The sequence below is a fragment of the Coenobita brevimanus genome, chromosome 44 (genome assembly GCF_032717465.1).
Source record: "Coenobita brevimanus isolate Jiangsu-jjx chromosome 44, ASM3271746v2, whole genome shotgun sequence".
NCBI lineage: Eukaryota > Metazoa > Arthropoda > Malacostraca > Decapoda > Coenobitidae > Coenobita > Coenobita brevimanus.
The window spans coordinates 21,137,808-21,165,042 of record NC_136997.1 but is presented as its reverse complement, the minus strand read 5'-3'; the positions used below and the strand labels follow the sequence as shown (position 1 = coordinate 21,165,042).

The window sequence follows — 27,235 nt, the reverse complement described above, 5'->3', positions numbered from 1 at the left end:
CTGGACTTGGTACAGTCACCAAGGTTAGACTTAATATATATGCAGCCACCAATACATATACAGTACAGCTACCAAAGCTGGACTTACTATATATACAACCACCAAGGCTGCACTTAGTATATATACAGCCACCAAGGCTTCACTTTGTATACTGTATATACAGTCACCAAGGCTTCACTTAGTATATATACAGTCACCAAGGCTTCACTTAGCATATATACAATCACCAAGGCTTCACTTAGTATGTATACAGCTATATATATATATATATATATATATATATATATATATATATATATATATATACATATATATATATATATATATATATATATATAATATATATACATATATATATATATATATATATATATATATATATATATATATATATATATATATATATATATATATATATATATATATATATATATATATATATATATATATATATATATATATATATAATATATATATATATATATATATATATATATATATATATATATATATATATATATATATATATATATATATATATATATATATATATATATATATATATATATATATATATATATATATATATATATATATATATATATATATATATATATATATATATATATATATATATATATATATATATATATATATATATATATATATATATATATATATATATATATATATATATATATATATATATATATATATATATATATATATATATATATATATATATATATATATATATATATATATATATATATATATATATATATATATATATATATATATATATATATATATATATCCCATTGGAGCCCAGTGTCTGGAGTACTGGACAGAACTGGGAATTTTCACATCTTAATAAAATAGTGAATCCCCGGGTAGGGACCTATGAGCTTCGCGACTATGAGCCGATAGATGGAGGGTGCTACGCTTAGTACCCTCCCAGTGGAATGGCTCTCCCAGCAAACCTGGGATCCAATGGGTTAATGACTGGCAAAACTCTCCCTTTCTTTAACCTTGGATTAGTAGCACTGCCAGCATCACGTGCCTATTAGTGGTGTCCGGAATCCCGGACAATTTTTAGGGGTAGAAATATACATATAGGAATGGTACGGTTTATTTAAAAAAAATTTCACTTAAATTAGATGCTAATCTTAACTCTAGGAACTATTAACTAAATGTATTTAACTAAAACATTATAAAAAAAATAAAACAAAAATGTGTAAAAATGACCAACAGTGCTACATCCTTATAATCTTTTCACCACTGCCAGCCACAGTGTTGCCTGATGGTGATGACTTGTGCCACACATGAAGTCCAGACGTCCCCCGATATGCTCCAGCCTCCCTAGACAAAATTCGAGACATTACATGATATGTTTCATAGGCATATTCACAAGGTCCTATTTTAAAAACGTTGTACAGAATACCGGACAATTGGCTACAGCAGATGAGAAAAAAACGGGAGCAACACGAACACATCTCACACACACAGGACAGAGTACAAACTGAAATGTCATGGCAGCTAAGCGCTGTAGGCCTTGGAGCGTCTCCACAACGCAAAGTAGGCCTAAATTCAGAATCCCGGATGATGCTACTGAACTAGGGTTAATGACTGGCAAAACTATCCATTTCTTTAACCCACTGGAGCCCAGTGTCCATAGTACTGGACAGAACTGGGAATTTTCACATCTCAGTAAAGTAGGGAACCCTCGGATAGGGACCTATGAGGTTCGCGACTTTGAGCTGATAGGCAGGGGGCAGTACGCTTAGTACCCTCCCAGTGCAATGGCTTGCCCAGCAACCCTAGGATCCAATGGGTAAATCAGTGGGAAAACTATCCTTTTCTTTAATGACTGGCAAAATTATTCCTTTCTTCAACCCATTGGAGCCCAGTGTCCAGAGTACTGAAGAGAACTGGGAATTTTCACATCTTAATAAAGTAAGGAACCCCCAGGTAGGGACCTATGATTTTCGCGACTATCAGTCGATAGGAGGGGAGTGGTATGCTTAGTACCCTCCCATTGCAATGGCTCACCTAGCTACCCTGGGATGCAATAGGATATATATATATATACACATAGATAGATAGATAGATTGATACACACACACACACACACACACACATATATAGATATATATATATATATATATATATATATATATATAGATAGATAGATAGATAGATAGATATACAGTATATCTATATATCTATATGTATATATATAAATCTCTCTCTCTCTCTCTCTCTTTATATATTTAGTACAGCCACCAAGAATGCACTTAGTATATATACAGCCACCTAGGCTGGACTTAGTATATATACAGCCACCAAGACTGCAATTAGCATATATACAATTACCAAAGTTTCACTTAGTATATATACAGCCACCAAGGCTTCACTTAGTATTTATACAGATATTAAGGTTGCACTCAATATATATACATTACAGTTATCAAGGCTGAACTTAGTATACGAGTATATATAGCCACCAAGGCTGCATTTAGTAGATATACAGCTACTTGTGCAACCTTTCTTCGAAATACTTTATAACTAAAACATTGTATTTACAGTGTAGTAAAGGCGAAGAAAATATTGAAGTCCATACCAGATTTTATTGTACTTTTCACAACTTGGTACATGGACAACTAACATGGTTATCTTTCGTGAACACAGCACAAGATATAGTGTCGTGTCTAATCAGGTGTAGCTTATAAGTATGTGCTTTTAATTTACTTGGACTGCTATTCTGTAGTAATCATCCATCCATCGCCAGACATGGCGCCATGTATCCCAAATGGGGTGGCCAAGGGCTTAGAGTTAATTGTTTTACAGGGAGGGGCACTAATCCTCCACCAACCCCACTTGACACATAGGGATGCCAACAGCATCTGGTGTTCCCAGGCGGTCACCCATCCAAGTACTAACCAGACCCAACGTTGCTTAACTTCACTGATCGGATGGGAAGCGGTGTACTCAACGTGGCATGGCCGTTGGCTGTAGTAATCATAATGAACTTAATTTTGATCTTTCGTACATTCTACCCACACCATTTGTTATTACCAAATTCTTTATGGTGGATCGGTAATTTCAAGAGCTAATCAGATGATCTGGCAAATGCTTGGTGGCTCACGCTGGTGGTGGTGGACGCCTTTTTAGTTGCCCTAGGTTTTAATTAGTCATTAGCACACCTCATACCAGGATCTGAGTGTGAAGCTTATGTACGTTATTCAGTACTGGAAACATACGAGTAGGCTACCGTTGTGTTTCGTTATATCAGTATTAAAAGTTTTTCTTTAGGTCTTGTAGCAGTTGATATTAAAATTCCTCAATCTATTCTAACCTATTCAGCATGACTGGTGTGTTGGATAGGTGCGTCATTCAGGTATCACAGGTAAAGGAGTAATGGAGCATAATTTCAAATTTCCCTATATTACAATCAAACTTTCACAATTTGGTTACAAAGATCATTCTGTATTAACTCTTCCACCACCACCACCACCAACACCACAAATTTTTCATCATCTATGATATTAGAAACACCATTTTCCAAAAACGTAAATGGTGTGGACAGTATCGAGAAACGATCGGAAAAGTATAAACCATCTATTTTCAGGGTTCACAGCAAAATACTGTATACCTTGTATTCACCGCTCTGACTTTACCCAGATACCAGTTATAATAAAAAGAAACTCAGTCTGGAAATTATCAATTATCAGAAATAAGAAAAGATTACCTCCGCCAAGGAGGTTATGTTTTCACCCCTGTCCGTTTGTTTGTTTGTTGGTTGGTTGGTTTGTGAGCAAGATTACACAAAAACTTCTGGACGGATTTCCACGAAACTTGGTCGAACAGTGGGCCTTGGCCCAGAATAAACTCCATTAAGTTTTGGTGTGAATCCGCGTAAAGGTGCGGATCCTTTTTTTTTTTTTTTTTTACTTTAACATTGCGGGATAGGGCGTTTTTCGACAATTTCGTACATTTCTCAGAGAATATTGTATGGATCTTGAAATAATCAGGCATATTTAGGATGTTGGTATCTATGAATCAGAGTGGCAAGGATCCATATAAAATTCCGGATCTTGCGGATTTAAATATGCTTTTACAGGGGGGTAGTCTTTTTCCAGCTGCCGTACAGTAACAAATGATTTGCACTGTTTTTTTTGGCTGTTACAGCGAGTTAAAAAATTATAATTAAGAGTTATGGGTAGTTTAAAATTATGGTGTTACAATTTATAGGATTATGAGTTTGATATTGGATTAGACTTGATTGAATTAAAAGGAACTGCATGTTAGGCCTTAGCGGAGGTATGCACTCCACTGAGTGCCATTCTAGTTTCATATGTAATACCGTAAATATCTATAGCTCACTCAAAACATTGTCCTCCATTAATTTTAGGCTAACTTGCTGTCACTACTTATGGATTCCTTTTAACATTTCTGACAACTCTACTTTTAAAATCTTTTCACCATTTTCCAGTGACTGGTGAGTGGGAGACAAGCTACCGATTGGATATAGTCTGACGGTACTCACAATAGTTAAAGTTCTTAGTTCCTTTAAGGAATTATAGAAGTCAGACTACTCTGCTCAGTATAGGACTAACATTCTCCAAAGGTCTGAATGACTGAAGATTTAAGATTGTCAGAACATTTAAATTTTCTTATAATTCAAGGTGGTCAAAAACTTATTTAAGCATCTGAATATAGTCCTTATTGGTACTGGTATATGGATAAACGGATGGTTCTATGTCTTATTTTATTTCAGATGAAGTTTGGAAGAGCAGGAAGCTGGAATTCCTGGATGGACAGCCATGAATTTGTCCCTGGATCTGTCCTTCTCTTGTTCTGGAATATTCTCTTCTGGAACCAATCAGTCTCTTAGATCACACCCTCTGCAGCAGCCGGTCTTCACATCACCTGCAGCAGAAACATACGGCAGGCAGGATCACTAAGGAAAGTAAAGGTTTGTATTTTGTAAGTTTTTAGTTTACTATGCAATAAAATTTTAATAAACTCGATTTACAATAACAGAAAGAAAAGTCGACAAAACAAAACTTTCACTTGATCCCTCGGAATCCTTTACGACACTGAGTAATCCTTGAAATTACCCTGAACCCTTAACTAAGCCCTCAGGATCCTTTACAATATACCTGGATCCCCTTAACCCACCACGTCCCGTCGACATATGGGTACGTTTCAACATTTTGCATTTGCCAGTCCTGACGACGTACTGGTACGTCGTGCAATTGCAAGGTCCCTAATTTGCACAATTTTCAATTTTCGTGCGTGATTTTTCATACGTATACAAAGGACACCTTCCTCTATTCCTCTACAAGATGCCAAGCAGGGATAATGCCTTACACCGCATAATCTCCCCCTCCCCCCCCGCACGCCATTGTCTCAGCAATTCACCTGTTACCAGTGACCTGGCCAATAAAGACATTCAGGGCCAGAGTGATTCCCCAATCGATGGCAATGTGGAGGACAAAGTTTACATAGCATTAGAGGAAGAAACAGTCAGAAATGATGATCAGGTAATGTGGCAAAAGAAGGTCATGTATGGTGATGAGTTATTGAGTGAAACAATGCTAATAATGCCTATATTACTGTTTGAAAACCAATATATTCTCGTACTACATATAAATTCGTACCAAGTAAATCAATAAATACCATTTATGAGTGGTGTGAAATACCTCATATACTTTACCTCATCATCCTTCCCTCCTCTTTTCTACTCTGATGGTTCTGTAGCTATTTCTTCTACTGATAAAGCAGATCTCTTCGCACAGACTTTCTCCTCCAATTCCACCTTAGACGATTCCGGTGCTGTTCCTCCATCACTTCTCCCCTCTGACTTCCTCATGGCTGACATTAAAATTTCTTCAGTTGATGTATTTTCTGCCATCACTGGCCTCAGTACTAACAAGGCATATGGGCCTGATGGGGTCCCTCCTGTTGTTCTCAAGAACTGTGCTTCTGTGCTTACACCCTGCCTAGGCAAACTCTTTCGCCTTTGTCTGTCAACTTGTACCTTTCCTTCTTGCTGGAAGTTTGCTCTCATTCAGCCAGTCCCAAAGCAGGGTGACCACTCCCAACCCCCCAACTATCGTCCAATTGCTTTAACGTCCTGTATTTCAAAAGTTTTCGAGTCAATTCTTAATAGAAAAATTTTAAGGCATCTTTACTATCACAACCTTCTTTCAGATCAACAGTATGGGTTCCGTCAGGGACGCTCCACTGGCGATCTTCTCACCTACCTTTCAGACTCCTGGTCATCCTCCTTTCGGGACTTTGGCGAAAGCTTTGCCATTGCACTTGACATCTCAAAGGCTTTCGATCGAGTCTGGCATAAATCTTTAATTTCCAAACTGCCCTCCTACGGTTTCTATCCTTCTATCTGTGCCTTCATCGCTAGCTTCCTTTCTGGTCGTTCTATAGCCGCTGTTGGAGACGGCCATCGTTCTTCTCCTAGATCTATCAACAGTGGTGTTCCTCAGGGCTCTGTCCTATCACAAACTCTCTTCCTTTTATTCATCAATGATCTTCTAAGCTGTACATCTAACCCTATCCACTCATACGCTGATGACTCCACCCTTCACCTTTCCATTCGGTTCCCGCAACGCCCATCTCAACAGTTACTTCAAGAAACAAGGGATGAGGTTATGGCACACCTAATGTCTGACTTGGCTCGTATCTCTGACTGGGGTATAAATAATATGGTTGTCTTTAATGCATCTAAGACTCAGTTCTTACACCTATCAACCCAACAAAATCTTCCACAGGTATACCCATTAATGTTTAATAATATTCAGCTTAATCCTGCATCATCCTTGAACATGCTTGGGGTTTCATTTACCCAGGACTTATCTTGGAAAGATCATATTACATCTCTTGTAAAATCTGCTTCCAAGAGATTGGGTATGCTAAGCTGACTCCACTCTTTCTTTACCCCTGCACAATTGTTGACTCTATACAGAGGTTTTATCCGCCCCTGTGTGGAGTACAACTCTCATGTGTGGGGAGGCTCCCCACATAAAGCTCTTCTCAATAGGGTGGAGTCAAAGGCTTTTCGTCTCATTAACTCTCCTCCTCTTACTGACTCCCTTCAACCTCTGTCTCTTCGCTGCACTGTTGCATCTTTATCTCTTTTCTATCGCTACTTTAATGGTCACTGCTCCTCTGAACTGTCTGCTTGCATTCCTCCACCTCTACGACGGGCGCGTAGCACCCGTCTGGCAGCAAACTCTCATCCCTTTTCTGTCCAACTCTCTAATGCAAGAGTTAACCGTCACTCCCAGTCTTTCATTTATGCAACAGGTCAGCTCTGGAACTGTCTCCCTCTATCTGTATTTCCTGCTGCCTATGATCTCCAGTCTTTCAAACGCAGTGTGTCCAGGCATCTCAAAATGATCGGATCTTGAATTTGGCTCTCTATTGTATTTTGTTTTTCTCTTTGAGGGAACTGTTACTGCGGGCTCATGGCCTTTGGTTCCTTCTTCCTCGCATAAAAAAAAAACTTACCCTCCCATAGAACTCGTTTTCTTTGCAGCCAGCCTGTTAGAAAACCCAGTCAGGTAAGGAGGTACTGCCACCAGGATCGAGTATTTTAAACCTCATATGAGTGATTTCTGTATGAAATTTCGATGTTTCTCACCAAAAGCGGAGGTTTTAGCCAAAAAAAAAAATTTCAAAAATACCTCAGCATTGGGGGGTGTCAGAGGTGCGAAATAGCTTGGGATGTGACGGGTTAACCCCTTAACCGCGGGGTGTCACTTTCGTGACGCTTGGGAGCAAGGGATCATACCACGGGGCGTTGCTTTTGTGATTCTGTGTTATTTTGAATTCACCCGGGCTTCCAAGTGGGGGTTTGTATCATCTATCAGTACTGCCAATGTCCAACACTAATCAGCACTCCTAATCTCATCTGTACTCCCATCCATTGTTGACAATTTAGCCATTTCTCCCCGTTCTTGACTCCCCTCCCTACCCCCCCTCCATTACCCTATCCTCTCGCCTGCCCTGGAATTTTTCACTGATTTCATCCATTGAAATGAGCCCTATGCCCTATTCTTATACCAAAAAATATATACAAGAAAGAAATAAGGTAAGTGAGAGTGCCATACACCTGGAATTTGCTAATTATCACCCGACAACACCTCACATGCACTCGTTCGCTAATTTTCGCTGTTTTTTTCCCCTTGAAATATGCCGTATAATCTATTTTCGTAATAAATATACATGTAAGGAGGGAAGGGAGAAGCCTAAGTGATATTTACATTCACCTGGAACTACCTAATTTATAATGTATTGTCTAGATTTCCTGCCAATCATTTCAGTGCTATACATAGCTGTTTCAAGAGCGAACATTGGTAGCACTGAATATCCCCTAAGTAGGCCTCTACCCAGGCCCTCCGTTATCAGTTTACTCTCATCTTCCGAAGTAGAGGTACGTCTGTTTTTTCTTGCTGACTTCAGGGACTTTTTCACCCCCATGCAAAGGGCCCTGTGACCTTTACCCCCTACTAAACCTCGTGTGGAAAGAGGTAAAGGGCTGACAATTGATAAAAGAGTGACTACGATCTTTCTATTGAGAAAAACAGTGCATGTGGAATTGTAAATAATGTGTAAATAATGTGTAAACAGCAAGTGAAAATAATGAATGTAAATATACGTGAACAGTGGAAAATAGTTTTATTAGATACTTCAAGTGACAGTGCATAACACAGTGTAAATAAAATAGAAATTTAAATAGAAATGTAAATGAGTAGTATTATAAGAATACGAGTATATACCCTAGGAGTAAAGAAAGTGAAAGTTTCACTCTAGCATGTCTGAATACTATGAGTTATGAGAGTGAAGATGAAAGTGACGTTCACTCTCAATGCTAGTATACAGGACGAGAAAGTGAATGCTACGTATTTTACTGAAAGAAATTGAATCCCTACAGTGATAATAAACTAATACTACTGAAGGAAACTTATGATAAAGACTGTAGATATATATAAGTGTTATATAGTAATAGAAATATAAAGTGTGAGGGGTTTTATGAATAATAAATGACAGAGTACCAAGAGCAAACTAGCGCAAGTGCGACGGTCAGACGCGCTCGTAATTTTCATTGCTTTCACAGTGTTTTTTTTTTTATAGTATGGATCCCAAACTACTTGAAAATCATAGAGTAGTGTTTATAGTGTTAATATCTGGCTGTGGTAATCATATTACGGGGTTGTCGGGAAGTGTAAAGTGGAGACTTCGTTACCCAAATTCAGAGGTCTCCACATGTCCTACAGTAACAGACGAAGGCTCAATAAACATTTCAGGAGAAAGCTGAACGTATGTGCCATAAGCATATTTAATTTTAATATTCTAGGACTAATAACTGATTTTTGGCAAATATTTTTTGAGAGTCTGTCGGAGCCCGAATAACCCCGGGGCACACGCAAAACATCGGTAAACATGCCCACGGTGTAGGGGTTAAGAAAGCCCAAATCCTTCTAGGTGTTACTCAGGGACTTTTAAATCATGGCGTACCCTCTACAAAGCCCTGAACCATTTACAGAATTTTGCAGCTACAAAACAGGAACACTAGTCCTTTACGAAATACAGTGCTCCAGCACAAAACATTGGAGCCCTTTACAATATACAGAAACCTTCTACAAAATAAAGTAACCCTCTATAAAGTACAGTAACCCTCTACAGAATACTGTAACCCTCTACAGAACACAGTAACCTTCTACAGAATACAGTAACCCTCTACAGAATACAATAAATCTCTACATAATAGTTGTGTCCTTCTATATTTAGTATGGCTATCCTCTCGAAAGCACCCCGGTCCCACTACGAAACTCCATTATTACCCCTACGAAGGCACCCACACCCCCTAAGAAGGCACCCACACCCCCTATGAAGGCAAGCACACCCCCTATGAAGGCACCTACACCCCTTACAAAGGCACCCACATCCCCTATGAAAGCATCCACACTCTCTATGAAAGCATCCACACCCCCTATGAAGGCATCCACATTACCTACAAAGGCATCCACATCCCCTACGAAAGCATCCACACCCCCTACTAAGGCATCCACATTCCCTATGTAGCATCCACATCCCCTACAAAAGCACCAACACCCAAATCCCGCTACAAAACCTGATACCCCATCAAAATACAAATCCCTACAAAACACCCAGATCTTGTAATGTAACATCTGTATACCCATACAAAATCCCAGTATTCCCACGGAACATTGTTCCCACTACAAAACCCCTCCAGATCCCACTACGAAGTACCCACATCCCTCTACAAAACAGTGTAACTGATAAGCCTTCTTGTTCAACTCTCAAGTCTTTCAGTAATAACGTTAACATGTCATCATCCATTCCTCCACTAAAATCTTCAGATGGCAGCATTACAAATGACCCGCGGAGTAAAGCAGATATCTTTGCCAGTACATATGCCAGAAGTTCTACCATAGTGGAAGCTAGCCAGAATGTCCCAGTACTAGAAGTTGACTCTCAAGAAATTGTTCCACTTAACCCACCCCGTCCCAACCTATTTTCCACCACTGACTCCCCCCCAATCCCGATCAATTTTGGATTATTTGTGGGGGGGCTCAAACCTCCGCTTTTGGTGAGAAACATCGAAAATCCACAGAGAAATCTCTCACCTGAGGTTTAAAATACTCAATTCAGGTAGCGGTATCCCTTACCTTACTGGGTTTTCTATCAGGCTGGCTCCAAAGAAAACCAGTTCTATGGGAGGGTAACTATTCCACACCACTCATAAACGGTATTTATTTATTTATTTGTTACAAATTTATATGTAGTATGAGAGTATATTGCTTTTCACACAGTAATATAGGCAATATAAGCATTGTTTCACTCACCAAACACATCAGCATACTTGATCTTTTATGGCAACATTACCTGATCATCATTTCTGACTGTTTCTTCCTCTAATGCTACATAAACTTTGTCCTCCACATTGTCATCGACTGGGGAATCACTCTGGCCTTGAATTTTGTACCGTGGCACAAAATTTCTTTACTAGCCAGGTCACTGGTAACAGGTGAATTGCTGAGACAATGGCATGCTGAGGGGGGAGGTCATGTGTGGTAAGGCATTGTCCCTGCCTGGCATCTTGTAGAGGAAGGTGTCCCGTGTATACGTATGAAAAATCACACGCAAAAATTGAAAATTGTGCAAATTAGGGACCTTCCAATTGATGAGCGTTTATATACGTCAATGGGAGTCACAATGACAAAACGTGTGGAAGTATATATATGTCAACGGGACGTGGCGAGTTAAGATTCAGACAAAATATGTAAAATCCATCCTAGGCAAGTTACCCAGTAACAAAGCTCCAGGACCAGATAGAATTCCTCCAATTGTTCTGAAAGTCTTCCCCAGAACCTGCCTCTGTTCTTGTTCAAATATTCAGACTATGCATATGTACTTCTTCATTACCTAATTCATGGAAAGAAGCCAATACCCACCCAGTTCCAAGGAAAGGAAGTTCCTCTGACCCCTCTGATTACAGACCAATAGCTGTCATATCCTCTCTTAGTAAAGTATTTGAAATTATAATTAATAAGGACATAGTTACACATATTGAACCAAACAACTTAATTAGTGATAGACAACATGGTTTTCGCCATGAAAGATCCACTACTGACGTACTCAGCCTCCTGACTCATACCATCCATCAATCAATCGACCTACATGGAGAAACTCATGCAGTAGCCCTTGATTTTTCTAAAGCTTTCGACAGAGTATGGCACCGTTTCCTGCTGTCCAAACTCCCTTGCTATGGACTAACGTCTTTTGTTCCTCTGCTTTCTTCATATCTCAGTGACAGAAAAATAAGAGTAAAAGTAGATGATGTATATTCCAATTTCCACTCAATTAACGCCTGGCATGCCACAGGGATCAGTTCCGATGCCAACCCTGTTCCTTGTTCATATTAATGATCTTTTATCTGTTACCCACAATCCCATCCATTCATATGCAGATGACTCAACACTTCATAGTTCATTTACACTCAAACAACCATTTACTAAGTCTAATATCATTAACTCTCAACTCAGTACAACCATCTCCATAAATCCAGACTTATCTACGATCAATGAATGGGGACCAAACAACCCTGTCTCATTTAATGCTTACTTTAACCAAATATACACAATTTACTAACAGACAGATATTATCAGATTCTTATATTACCTTCAGTGCTACTAATATTCCCATCTCCAGAAGTAATGATATTCTCTGTGTCTCACTTATCACTGCCCTCAGCTGGACCTCTCATGTCAGATCACTTGCTGAAACCAACTGAAAGAAACTTGGATTATTGTACAGAGTCAGTAACTTCTTCACTGATTATCAGTTAGCTATAATTTATAAGAGTCATGTGTGCTCTCAGCTTGAATATTGCTCACCCTTGTGGAGTGGATGTGTAGAGGTTGCATTAAAACAAGTAGACAAACTTCAGAACAAACCTGCTGGAATTATTAATAACCCTGCTATTATAAATAAAGTACCTCCCCTACAAGTATGAAGGAATGTTGCCTCCCCTGCATTATTTTACAGATATTTTTATGGGAAATGCTCAGACGAAGTTGCGTCCATTGTGCCACGTCTCTATGCCATCCCTCGTGCTGCACGGGCATCTCGTAGCGCTCACGACTGGAACGTCACTCAGCCATATTGCAGAACTTCTGCCTACCAGAATTCTTTCATTCCCCGAACTGCATCTCTCTGGAACGCCCTTCCCCAGAGTTGTTTCCCTCCAAACATCAACCTACAGGTGTTCAAGTCCAACTGTTATAGATATTAAATGAATGGAGGACACCCGTAATCTGGTGTATGGATTATTTTTTTAAATTCATTTGTTCGGTTAAAAAAATATATTCCTGTTTATGTTAGACTCTTATTACAAGCCTATAGGATTTATATTCTTGTTTCTTAACGTGTGTATACTTTTGCATTAATTTCCCAATGCAGGTACATTTGTCCCTACTCAGCAACGACATCCTATTGTACAGTCATTTGACCCCACATCTTCATACCCTAGAAGGTACGTGCCATCAGCCCATTTGAAGGGAAAAAAAAAAATTCGGTATTGCAATAGTTTTATTTAGTTATTGGATGGTGTGGCTGTGTAGGCAGGCAGGCAGGCAGGCAGACAGCTAGGTAGGTAGGCAGGCAGACAGGCATCTGGGCGGGCAGGAAGGAGGGTGGGCACGCAGGCAGGCAGGCAGGAAGACAGGCAGGCAGGCTATGCTACGCTACTTTACCCCAAACGAATATTCTCCCGAAGTCACCATCACACCATCACCAGCTCTTTAATTCCCCCCAAACAGTACTATTAAGTCGTATCTCATGCCATCTAACTTACTCATTTCCTCTCAGTTAAATTCAAAATAATTTCCTCTCAAAATCGGTTCCTCTCAAAGTCAAAGTCAGAAGTCAGCTCCTCTTAGTAAGTCAGTTCCTTTACACAGTTAATTCCCTTCATTCATATTTAGTCCATTTCAGTGTCAGCATCAGTTAATTTCTTATATAGTCAGGTTACTCAGGCACAATTAACCAGTCAGTTGTCTTAATCTGAATTATTAAATCAATCAATTCAAAGTAAATGATCAGTCAATAAATTCAAAGCAAATTATCAAAGAAAATTGAAAGCAAAAGATCAAAGTCAGAAAATCAAAGCAAATTATCAAAGAAAATTGAAAGCAAAAGATCAAAGTCAGAAAATCAAAGCAAATTATCAAATTCAGTAAATTCCAAGCAAATGATCAAAGTCAGTATAATCAAAGCAAATGATCAAAGTCAGTAAATTAAAAGCAAATTATCAGAGACAGTAAACTCAAAGTAAATAATCAAACCCAGAAAATTCAGAGCAAATGATCAGTCTGTAAACTGAAAGCAAATTATTAAAGTCAGCAAATTCAGAGCTAATTCAAAGAACTAATCCACCAAAGACACAGTTAATTCAAAGTCACACAGCTAATCCATCAAAGTCACAGCTAATTCCAAGGCACAGAGTTAATCCACCAAACTCACAGGTAATTCAAAGACATCCAGCTAATCCACCAAAGTCACAGCGAATTCAAAGTCACATAACTAATCCACCAAACTCACACAGCTAATCCACTAAACTCAGACGGGTAATCCACCGAAGTCACACGGCAAATCCCGCAAAGTCACACGACTAATCCCTCAAAGTCACTGCTAATCCCTCAAAGTCACACGGCTAATCCAAAGTCACATGGCTAAACCACCAAAGTCACACAGCTAATCCACCAAAGTCACACAGCTAATCCTCAAAAATCACACAGCTAATCCACCAAAATCACACAGCTAATCCATCAAAGTCACACAGCTAATCCGCCAGTCACACAGGTAATCCCTCAAAGTCACAAGGATAATCCACCAAAGTCACATGGCTAAACCGCCAGGGCCACACAGCTAATCCGTGAGAGTCACACAGCTAATCTGCCAGAGTCAGACAACGAAGCTACAAAAGTCACAAAGCTAATCCACCAAGACACTCAGCTAATCTACCAAAGTCAAACAGCTAATCCACCAACGTCACACAGCTAATCCAACAAAGCCACATAGCTAATCCACCAAAGGCCCACAGCTAATCCACACAGCTAATCCCCCAGTTACAGCTTATGCCCCAGTCACAGCTAATCCATCAAAGTCACAGTTAATCCATCAGATCTGCACATCTTATCCACCAGTCACAGCTAGACCCCCAAAGTCACGCAACTAATCCCTCAAAGTCACACAGCTAATCCACCAAAGTCACCCATCTAATCCCTCAACGTCACTCAGCTAATCCACCAGTCACAGCTAATTCACCAGTCACAGCTAATTCACCAGTCACACCGCTAATCCACCAGTCACACCGCTAATCCACCAGTCACACCATTAATCCACAAGTTACAAAATTAATTCACCAGTCACACCATTAATCCACTAGTTACACCACTAATTCACCAGTCACACAGCTAATCCTCCAGTCACACTGCTAATCCACCAGTCACACTGCTAATCCACCAGTCACATCGCTAATCCACCAGTCACATCGCTAATCCACCAGTCACGCCACTAATCCACAAGTCACACCGCTAATCCACCAGTCACACCGGTAACCCACCAGTCACACCACTAATCTACAAGTCACACCACTAATCCACCAGTCACACAGCTAATTCACCAGTCACACAGCTAATCCACCAGTCACACCGCTAAACCACCAGTCACGCCACTAATCCACCAGCACACCACTAATCCACCAGTCACACAGCTAATTCACCAGTCACACAGCTAATCCACCAATCACACCGCTAAACCACCAGTCACACCACTAATCCACCAGCACACCACTAGTCCACCAGTCACACAGCTAATTCTCCAGTCACAGTAAATTCAAATCCATTTAATTCAAATCCTGATCAGTGAAATCCTATCAGTTAAGAGTCTGCTAATTCAAGTAAAATTATTCAAGTTTTCTTACCTATTTATCTATCTGATTATTGCCAAACGCCTTGCTCCCGTAAGGGGTGTCCACAAACAAGTCGCCTTCATGTTGCCCTGTCCCCCGCCATATCACTGCCCTGCTCCCAGCTCGCAGCCCCCTCTCTTATATACCTCTCCACTCCATCCCTCTATCTCTTCCTTGACCCCCCCACTCTCCACCCTCCACCTCACTCATACACTCCTTGTAAGTCTCTCGCTCTCCCTCTCTCTGCAGTTATGTTTTTATTCATTTTAATTTATCAAGTTGAGTATTTTTGGTTAGTTCAGGAATTAAGATCTGTAATTCAAAGTCACTAGCAATTTACTCAAGCCCGTTATCAGGTAAAGTTTTCATTATTATTAATCAAATATGAAAGGTAGTTAACCCAAGTCGTTCGTATTCTAAGCTATCAAAGTCAAGGTTAACGTCAGGTAATACTGTATAGCTTAACGTTAATTATTAGTGTCAATTTAGTCAGAGGCGACAGTGATCAAATAGCAGAATCATGTTTTCTTTATCTGTGCTAATTAGTCGATTGGTTTGTATGTCAGTTATTGGCTTGTTCGGTTACTTCAGTAAGATCAAAGTAGCAGCTATTCATTTCAAATCAGCAATCAGTTATAAGTCAAGTACCAACGCCTCTCTTCCTATCAAGGTTGCATTTAATTTATCAGCTAACTATCGGTCGGTTATGTGCAGTACTAGTTATTCAAAATTTATCAGTTATCAAAATCAGTGTTATTCAAATCCATAATCTTCGTATATTTCAGGAATACAAATACTAGTTCATTTATACCCAGACTTAAAGTAAAAATACTATGCACGATTATACAATAAAAAATGAAATTTAAAAAAAATGCCATCTTTCAATTGTCAGTGCTGAGTTGTATAATAATTAATATGCTAGTCAAGAAGTGTTATGGAAATGATTTAGTCCCGTACCACTTATTTCAAAGCTAAGTGAAATAAGGGGACAAGGGCAAATCTGACCCACGTTAGTTTAACTGCTCATACTAAGGCCATGACATAAGATTAACTCAGGCTCCTATGACTAAGCCGAATAAAACAGTACAGCATTAGCTGGGATAGAGTACTGGAGTTGCCGCGACAATGAAAGGGTTAAGGGTGACAACTGACACCCAGGCCTGTAGGACTCTGCTAAAAAATCGTCTGACGTGGAAAAAGAGAACACTGGCCATTTTAAGTTTGATGGTAACGTCTTAAGACTATGACACGAAAAAACTGTCTCCTTAGAAAGCACTCGAGCGTCCCTGTCACAGGTTAATCAATATGGCTTTAAACCTTTAGCTTCCCTGATCTCTAGGCTGAATAAATTTGCTGTGAGCCTGGATAAAGTGATATGCGCTTCCAAAGCAGTGCTATAATGGTAAAACATTGACAAACAGACTTTACTACTGTAGTCTGTGGTAAAGTAACATTTTCCGTTGTTACTAAATGTTTCCGTATCAGCCTGACATTCTATAAATTTGTCTGCTTTGTGTATCCATATTTTCCGCATATCAGTGAAAAGTAAAATTAGATAAGGCGTTCACAACACAGCGACGCCACACCCAAACTCTAACCTTCACCTGTGACCTTCACCGTTGATAGATAGGCACAAAAACTAAATCACTTCCTAGATTCACAAAATGTGCCATTTCAATCCAGGAGATATTTTGATAGCTTTAGAAACATATATATTTAAGATTTACGCAGTATGGGTCACAAAAGTATCGGTGCACAATATGCATGAAACATTTGGCACCCCACAACGAAGGTCACTGAAATATTAGTGTCCGACCTACCAGACGTTGGTAGCCCTCATTTCGGGAGGTGTCATATATCGCCAACTAGCAACGTCCTCTTGCAAACATATAGCAAATGTTATGTTTACATAAACAATGAGACTTTGGTAAAGTACAGCAGTTTATCGAAAATTTCCGGTAGCATCGGACCCCGTTTGCACTGATATTTTGCATCTTTGATTAGACTTGGTAATACATTGTTAGATTTAAATGTATGAAGATACAATGGTAGGCTACAGATTCGAACAAACAATAGCAACCCCTTCGGTGTCGCAAATACTCGTACATTTCACCGAATATTTGTAGCGTTATCAAATATACTGAAACCTACCCATCGCCATACCAGTCATCTTTGTTTCTTCACTTCCTTTAGCTTCGTTTATAAAGGCTCGAACACGCATGTCATCCCCCATCCTCTCCACATGCCCAAACCATCTCAATCTAGGTCTCCATCACATCAATAAATTCCAGTTCCATTCCTCCTCTTAACTCTTCCATGGTAAACCTGGCCTTCCCACGCCTCTCATTCAATGACGCAATGCACATCCATCTAATCCTTGTCATTTCTGTACGTTTGAACTTGCGAATATCTTCTTCCTTTACTGCCCAGAACCACACTACCATACAGCATAACACTTCTAACCCATGCCGCATGCAGAGATCCCTTAGCACGGATGGAGAGCCCTCTCAGTGTCAGGAAAGGCAACAGTTCCCAGAACTTCTTTCAACTACTCCTCACTCTAGCCACCATCTCCAATCCAGCCTCAACTCCAGCACATGTCTCCCAAGTGAGAAACCCGAGACACTCACCAACAAGATCAATCCTTTCACGTCTGCAATCTCCACATGCTCTTCCCAACACACTACACATGAAATCAGTATCGTGCACTCTATCTCTAATGCTATGACATCTCTTATGCACCTACTTATCACACGAATTGCACAAGGTGGAAATACATGCATTTGTGGCAGATCGTACATGGCCACTCTCCCTCTTCTTTGACAGTACCACCAACAACCCTAGGTAACATCACCTTTGTTTTTTTACAAGTATTCATTTGTTTTCAAGTTCTTGTACCCCATACCATTTCTCCACTTCGTACGTCTTTCCTCTCCCTTGCTTTCATTCTCTGCAGCTAAAACCAAATCACTGGCATGCAACATTTCCCACGGTAATCCATTTCTTCAGTCACATGAGAGGGCTTCTAACCCTAGAACACTATCGTGGGGTTGAAGTGATCCCCCCCCCCCTCCGAGGTGATAATGCAATCATGGGGAGATAAGGGGCCCAGGGCGCTGGGTCTCCCAATACCTTCATGCCACTGCAACCGCTCTTGAAAGGAGGTAGTGTGGTGCAGCTTGCTTGTAGTTTGTGTGCTAAAAAGTATGCTTGGGGTTGGCTCAACCCCACGTTAGTGTTTATAGGTTTAGATTTTGGGGGAAAATAATTGACAGAAATATAATTATTTCGAGATTAGTACATCTGTACACCAATAAATACACTGTACACTCCTATGTATACTTATTAGTTAAAGTGCAGGATGTATGGTGTAACATATGAGTATAGTATTCACTTTGCATACGGAAGAATTTTCGTTTTTCAAAGAAAAAAATATAATAATCTGTAAGAATTCTTTTGTAATCAATGGCTATAGCCTTGCTGATCAATAATAAGTAGCTGTGGTTCATTTACAGGGGTAAATATAGGTAAAAAAAAATCCATTGCACACTAGTCGTTCTTTGACTCTAAAAAAAAAAAAAAAAAAAAAAAATTTCCCTCCCCCACACACTTCCTAATGTTGCCCCAAGGCTGTGGGTAGGTTAGCAGAGGCTCCCACTACCAGGGTGTTTGTGTGCCTACAGCCAAGGCCGCAGCTGCAGTTGTCTCTGTATAGCATTGGTCTTCAGCATAGTCATTAGTTAATCTTATTATTTTTACACTTTTTTTTTTTTTGTTATCTACTTTAGTGTTAAGATTCAGTTTCAAGTTATTGGTTTTTCACTCAGATTGAAGTACAAAGGCCATATTTTCTATGTATGCCAAGGAATAGAATAAATTATATATATATATTTTTTTTTCATTATTCGAAAATGGGGTTCAGTCAGTCCCACGGTATTGTTGGTGTAAGTCGGATCGGGGGTTTGTGTTCCAGGGCTAAGCACCATGATAGACAAGGGGATCAAGACTGACCCCTGATGCACAACATTCATGGAAATCTCGTCACTGAATTCTCCATTCATTCTCATATGGGTGCGAGAACCCACATACATAGCCACAGCAACTAACCAGCCACTCTTTGATCCCAAGCTTACTCACTGCCCACTTCACCACCTCTTTAGGAACTGTCAAAGGCCTTCTCCAAACCAACAAAAAATGTACGGATCCCCTCTCTTTCCTATATATTTTTCCTGAAACTGTCGAACAATGAAAATGGTATCAGTGGCCCATTTGCCTAGCATAAACCCAAACTGCATCTCATCAATATTTTCTTTCTCCAATCATATCTTCTAGAACTCTCTCCACTACCTTCATTATCTGGTCCAAAATTCTTATGCCTCGATAACTTCCTCTTTCCAGGGCATCACCCTTCCCCTTGTACACATTTACAATTATACTATACAGCCAACCATCTGAGACAAAGACACTCATATAATCATATTTATCAAATAAGTAACCAACCCCACTCCTATTCCTCCTGAGGCCTTCAGCATTTCAGCAGTCAACTTAGATACTCCTGCCGCATTCCCCACCTGCATCCTGCCTATTGCCCTGCTCAAAGTGGCAGCGTCAAGCAAAGCCCAGGGGCCAAATACTGGATCTGCCGACTGCAAACCTTCCCTGTTCCAGTCAAACTCTTCATTCAGCAACCAGTTATAAGGCTGTCTCCATGCATCCTTAATATCCTCCCTGTCCACCACTACCTTTCCTTTATCATTCTTCACACACTGCTCAGCTATGATATCTTTCCTTCTTTAGTGAGATTTCTGGTCACTTTAGGACAAAAATCTCCAAAACCCCCGTATGACCATAACGTTTCTTATTTAAATCTTGCTAATGACTATGGTACTCAACTTGGAAATCCTTGGTAGAATAAGAGTCTAGTAATCTCCCATTAATTTCTTGAGTACCAAGACATCTTTTGTACTTTATAGTTGTTAGTGCCAGACTTAAGGTTAAATATCTTTGGTTGTTCAGGGACGAGTTAAATGTTTTTCGTATTTTAATGTCACTAATGCTGGACGATTCAAAGCTTAGGGGAACTGATACTGAGGGGGGACTAACAGTGAAGGGTGGCTGAGGTATCCATGTATCTATTCATTATCGTTACTTTATATTGTTCTTGTTAACTGGGCGATTTTATAGGTTTGGGGAGACTGGGGTAACGAGAAAGGGAAGTATAAGTAATTCTCACTGATATTTTCGTCCTTGAGACTTATCTCGTTCCTCAGTGGCTAAGACTATATAACAACCCTGCATCCTTTCCACAACACTTCATAATCAGCTTCATATGGAAATAATAATTTCAGGTTTCAAAACAGGGACATGGCAATTCCAAGCCTATTTAAAATGAACATATAGAAATCTGCTACTTACTACATTAATGGGTTTTATACTTCTTCCTTCCACCAAACAATTTCATGCAACTTAGAGTCAATGGTAACTTAGCATAGGGGTAATTAGGAAATGACACCAATACATTTGAGTGTATTTAACTTTCTAATCGAGTCATTCAGCTTTGGGGTCGTCTGCTGGTGAATGATGTTGAAGGGACAGACGAAATAATCTTAATTATCTTTTTGATATAGTGCTGCTTTCAGATGACTGGCCAGCCAAATTTTCCTGTAATCCCCCAAGTTACGCTGAGTAGTAATCATATAACCAATTGACTCCAGGTGGTCTAGTGGGTTAAGTTTTCAGTCGAATGTAGCCCTTAAGGGTTTACATCACAGAAAGGCTGGGGTTACTGCCAGTCAGGGAAGAGCATTTAATTCCTCAAATATTTAGACTATGCGTCCTAGCCACGAACCCCGACCCTCTTGAGGCAAAGGATTAGATTACAAATATTCTTGCAAGTATCAGAATTTAAAGATAGGTCTGGCAGTTAACAGAATATGGAGAAAACATGGCTAAGGTGCAAATTCACCCAACATAACTGGACATCTTTGGGTGACCTGTGCACTAAAGAGGGTTTGTGGTGTATTGGTAAAGATAGGTGGATGAACTACAATTTTTTTTTTCTAAGTTGAATAAAATGTCTGGTGGAAGCATTAGTCATTACGTTGAAAGGGTTAATGGTGACCTCCTAACCACTTTAGAATGAGGGGCCTAAGATGAAATTCTCTGGAGAGAGAATTAGAGAGTTAGAGGCTAGAGATAAACATAAACTCCTCCTGAAATGGAGGAGTTTAAATACCAGAGCCTTCCAAGCTTAATATTGTATGGTGGCAGCAAGAATAATGTATAAAGATGTTGTCACTAAACTGGTTATGAGAGGGGTGTGTATACAGTATGTATGGGGTTATGAGAGGGGTGTGTATACAGTATGTATGGGGTTATGAGAGGGGTGTGTATACAGTATGTATGGGGTTATGAGAGGGGTGGTATACAGTACGTGGGGGTTATGAGGGGGGTGGGTATACAGTACATGGGGAGTTATGAAAGGAGTGGGTATACAGTATTTGGGAGGTTATCTATGAGTGGGGTGGGTATACAGTATGTGGGGGTATATGAGAGGGACGGGTATACAGTACATGAGGGGTTATATGAGTGGTGGGTATACAGTACGTGGAGGTTTATGGTGAGCGTAAAGGTGGGGGGACAGTGTGACTAGAAGAAAAATTGTATGATTTATGACCTAGGGGTACCGTACTTCAGTGACAAATTTTAACATCTTCATTCTTGTTATCGTCAGTCATTCAGTGGCATCTCAGTGTCTATGGCCTAATAATAACACTTACCGCTCTGAGCACGTTTTCAATAAGCAATCTTGTCTGCCACCTCAATTTCGGCTTAGAAGGTGGTTTATTTAAGAAATAATAATAATAAAAAAAAGACATTACCCGAAGCCAATGAAGAGAAGAGCAGGGGAGGGCAAAGCAAGGCAGAGTACGGCTTGACAGAGTGAAGCAAGGCAGGCCAACCAGGCCAAAACCAGGGCAGGACACAAACCAGAAAATAAGGGTAAAGTTGCCAATGATTTTCCTTAAACCCTTGACTTATGAATTGTCAACCAAGGAAATTCTAGCAGTTTTCATAAACAAGTATCTTCACAGCAGAGGAAAGATTAAAGTTATAGAACTTAACTCATGTTAGTCCTATATTTCATTACTTTCACCCCTACGGAAATAGAAAGTTGTCTGGCTCAATAACTTACTTGCATACATTACGCGTCTTCCACACATGGTTTCATTTGTTCCAATCTTCATTTCCCCCTCCTCGTCGTCCTCTTCCTTTCCCTCTTCCTCTTCCACGCCATCCCTGCCAGAACAGATAAGTAAATCATTCAGTCCTTGATATTTAGTACTTAACTATGAATAATCTACAGTAGCAGAAAAGTTTGGTATGCCATTTTAACGTCATTATTACATTTCAAGGAAAAAGCTGCAATACTCCTTCAATGTGGCTTGCGGGCATATGATGATGAACCTAATTAAAATGGGTGGCATCAGGCATTCTCTGGGCATTCTCTTCTCCTCGCCATAGTCCTCGTCCTCCATCCTTGGCATCATCGTAATCGTAGAACCATCCTTCACATCGTCGTCGTCCCCTCCTCGGCATCATCGTCGTAGTCGTTGTCCCCTCCTCAGCATCATCGCCGTCCCCTCGTCAGGCATGTGTGGGGGCATCTATCGTAGATGTGGGAGTCATCCTGGCAAATCTCTCATCCCTCCATCACCTACAGATCAGACATCAACGTAAGTATTAAGCACTAGCATCATTATTTTACGTATAACAAATTTGCATCTAAGGCAGTTCTGTTTAAATTATGCCTCACCATCTTACATTTCAGCCAACAGACAAAGTGAAATAAATACGGTGACTACATAGCACCTCTTCCTCTGCGAATTATTTTGCCTATCATATCTTAAACGTTGTTTATTTCTAATAGCTAGCACCTCTTCCTCAGCGAATTATTCTACCTATCACATCTTAAACGTTATTTATTTCTAATAACGACTTTGTCCATCATTAACAGAATTTTGAAGTGTAATGTGTATAATAAATCGCATGGGAAGTGGCGTAACACTCTTCAAAGCAGATTAAGAGTATTGCACATGGCTTTACCCTTTCTCAGGCTGCAAAAATCGCACCATGGCCTCTTCCTTTTCTGTGTGACCCTCTTGCTTGCCCGTCCCACCCCTGGCACAGCCCGCTCCGTCCTTGGCTGGGCCTTCTTCGTCGTCCTCTCCTTCGGCAGCCAATAAACGTGCAGAGTAATAATTTCTGTAATACTGGTTACACAAATTTCACAACACATTCACACTTCTCATACTCATACTTGCTGGCGTCTGCTTAATTCTGCATACTGCTTCCAGGCTCTGCTGCTACTGCCACTGCTGGATCAACTTGCTGCCTAAAGTCAACAGGAGACGATACCGGCCGGCCGGATTTCACCCAACAAATCAACCAAAAAAACAATAGACCAGTCTTCCAACCAAGCCTTCCTACCAATCAACAGCCTACCTTTCAACCAACCACTTTTAGGCAGGCAAAAGCCAGAACTGAGAAGCATTAACACATAGCCCACACCGCCTAAAATACAGATGAAATATACCTTTTTGCCTAACACCTTGAACTATCTAAGCTACCTGGCTCACCCCAGCCCTGCCTCACAAAGCTGCCCTCCTTCTAACTGTCACACAACAGCCCTGCCTCACATCCTACTTCACTGTCTTCCATGACTTGACAGACCAAATAAAACTCTGGGAGGGAATGAGTATTAATACACAAATCAGATAATAATAGGTATATATAGTGTAAACTGATTTAGAGAACAGTCTGGTTATAGTAAACAAAAAATTATAGCAAATTGTTGTAATTCTCTTAAACACTAATTTTTGGCAGCAATATTCGAATTTAAAAAACATTTTTGACAGCAGTAATGCAAGTTAAGAAAAATAGTGCATTTAAAGACAGGTATTTTACTTTGCAATAGCCAAATATAAATAGTAAGACAACTAATGAAATTCAAAATAATTAGTACTTAAACAAAATAATAATACATCTCTAGTTATGGTGTTCCTGCCAGAGTGTATACTAGAATTTCTCAGCAACATCGAGAGTATAACCTGAATAACACATTGGCATTTAGTGACATTGCAGAGATCGATATATTGAAAGAAAATCATTTCAGTTTGTTCATATGTCGCATGAAACATTTTGGAGCCATAGACGATGGATTCTATATGATGCCCAGTGGTTATAAGCCATTTGACTTTTTTTTGTTTTTGAGGATTTCGTCCAGTACTACTTCAACTCAAGCAGATATTTTCATTCATTCATTTGCAGCTTATTTTGTGTACTTTAGTGGCCGAAAAAAAAACAAAAACTATATAACGATTTTAAATCCTAATAACTCTTGTGCATGACTGGCATTATGTTCTAGCGCTATTCTTAACACTATTTAAGACCCACTAACTTTTAGCTATACTGTAAAATCATGAAGACAGTAAAAATAAAATACATAAACGGGTTCTGGGAGTTCAGCTTTATTCTTGTCTCAGATTTTACTCAGCTCAGAGGAAACGAACTGTGGAGTCACATAGCCACCATTTACCCCTTCAATATGGCAAGACAACCAAAATTTCTCGCAGATATTCACTTACAGATATAGTAGATGAATGATGAATTATCATAGCTTATCTATAGATCTATCCACGTCATATCCATCTCTATAGCCAGACGACATAATTCTGTTGGGGTGACCATAACTGTTTTCACCGTAACACGCTGTCTTTAGCCCCACACCACCCTCATTCTTGTACCTCTCCACCTGAATAGAAGATTAGATCTGTCCATTCCTATACCTCTCCACTTGAATATATTATTAGATACGTCCATTCCCATACCTCTCCACTTGAATATTAAATTAGATTTGTCCATTCCTATACCTCTCCACTTGAAAGTAAGATTAGATTTGTCCATTCCTATACCTCTCCACTTGAATATAAGATTAGATTTCTCCATCCCTATACAGCTCCACTTGAGTATAAGATTTGATTTGTCCATTCCTATACTTCTCCACATGAATATAAGGTTACATTTGTCCTAACCAAGTATGGGTTTAAGTGGTAACAGTGTCAACACTTGGACACCTTTGACTTCTAAAATAGTTTGGCATTAACTGCAATACACTAGAGTTGTACTGACCACGAGAGGGTTAATAGTACCAAAATTACCTCAGGCTCCCATAGTCCACTTACCTGAAAAATCACTTGGCGTTAGATGGAATAAAATACCAGAATAGGTGACTAGTTAAGGGGAGACTTCGATTTTGTTTTTTAACGAAAGAACTGCAAATTCAACTTTAATACAATGTTGTGGTTGCACGAAGTTGAATATATTGCCTTGGTTTTGATATGAGTCTCCATGGTTACTAGAAAAATGAACCTTTCAATCTGACCACTTTGCCATTAACCGATCTAAAGAGGAGTTAGGGATTTTTGCTAAGTTAAATAAATGCACTACAGACTTCATTAATGTACTAATTCTTTCCTAAGCTGAATATAATCATTTGAACATAAAACTTAGAAAGGTTTAGAGCAATACATTTAACGGCAATTCTTCATCCTCACTCACTGACATTCTCCTTCCACACCAGTTTCTTCAGTTTAAGGCAGATTTCAAGAACTATAGGGTTTATGTATAGCCTTAATCGCTTCCCTATGGATTTTTGAGGAACAAGTTATGCAGCTAGAACAAGTCATCGCAGTGAAGGGGTCAAGTCGAAGTACTGACGATATTAAAAGTACTCTGGAAGTATACTTAGGCCGTAAATTTAGCTTCACCAGGATGTTCAATGGTTAGTCAATGCATTTTTTCATTCATAATTGACGAATTTGTTAGCGGATATAGTTGATTTGCAGTGCTGTGGTAAACTAGCGAACCATATGTTGAGGAATGCATCGGAATCACCGTATTTAATTCACGCCTAACGCTTCCACGTACACGCTTTTAGGGAATAATCGTGGGGAATAACTCGGATGACAAATAAAACCTGCTTATTAATCGAAAAAGACCTGCCGGCTTCCATATCCCACAAAACCTGCTGCCTTTCTAGATTATTCCTTCCCGTAGATAGCAGAAAGGTACTTAAAATTACGAAAAAAAAAAAAAAGCAGGTTTGACAAGTCCACGATCTTCAAGACAATTGAAAATAAGTCACTTTTTTAGCTCAGTATTTTAAGCAAAGTAGGTAATTTCAGAGAGCTAGAAGTGACGAGAACTCTCCATTTACCCATTGCTTCCATGGTTGCCTACTGCAGAACGGTGGGGAGGGTGAGGGTGGCAGCTGCTCTTCACCTTTTCCATCAGACTTTGCCACATTTCCATTAAGTGAGGAACTCGGGGGTGAGTCTCGGCCTTATTCCTTTGGTATATGGAGTTTTTCTTGGGCTTATTTCACTTCAGTGTATTAATTTAAGAATATTATAATTCCAGATGATGATTTTACTAGAAATATTGAGATTAATAAGCTTATTTTGCTCATATTAAAATCTACATGAGTGTGTCACTTTTGTGCATTTTCGACCTTTATTAAGTTAAAATATACTACACACATGTAGTAGGGATAGATATAGGTAAAAAATAGGCCTAATAATGGCTACATAAGGGTGAAATAAAAGACAATGCATGTCCGAGCCTGACCTCCTCCCAGTCTTTACTGTT

General features: G+C 39.5%; 1 protein-coding gene and 1 non-coding gene across 2 annotated transcripts in view; one reads left to right on the top strand and one right to left on the bottom strand.

Moving 5' to 3' along the window:
- The window catches only part of LOC145398005 (putative glutamate receptor), a 414,474-nt gene that overhangs the window by 210,681 nt on the left and 176,558 nt on the right, over positions 1-27,235 (top strand). The gene's annotated exons all lie outside the window — the stretch shown is intronic.
- Positions 2,895-3,013, bottom strand: LOC145398226 (5S ribosomal RNA). The gene has a single exon (XR_013897081.1). It is a non-coding gene; the product is annotated as a 5S ribosomal RNA (ribosomal RNA).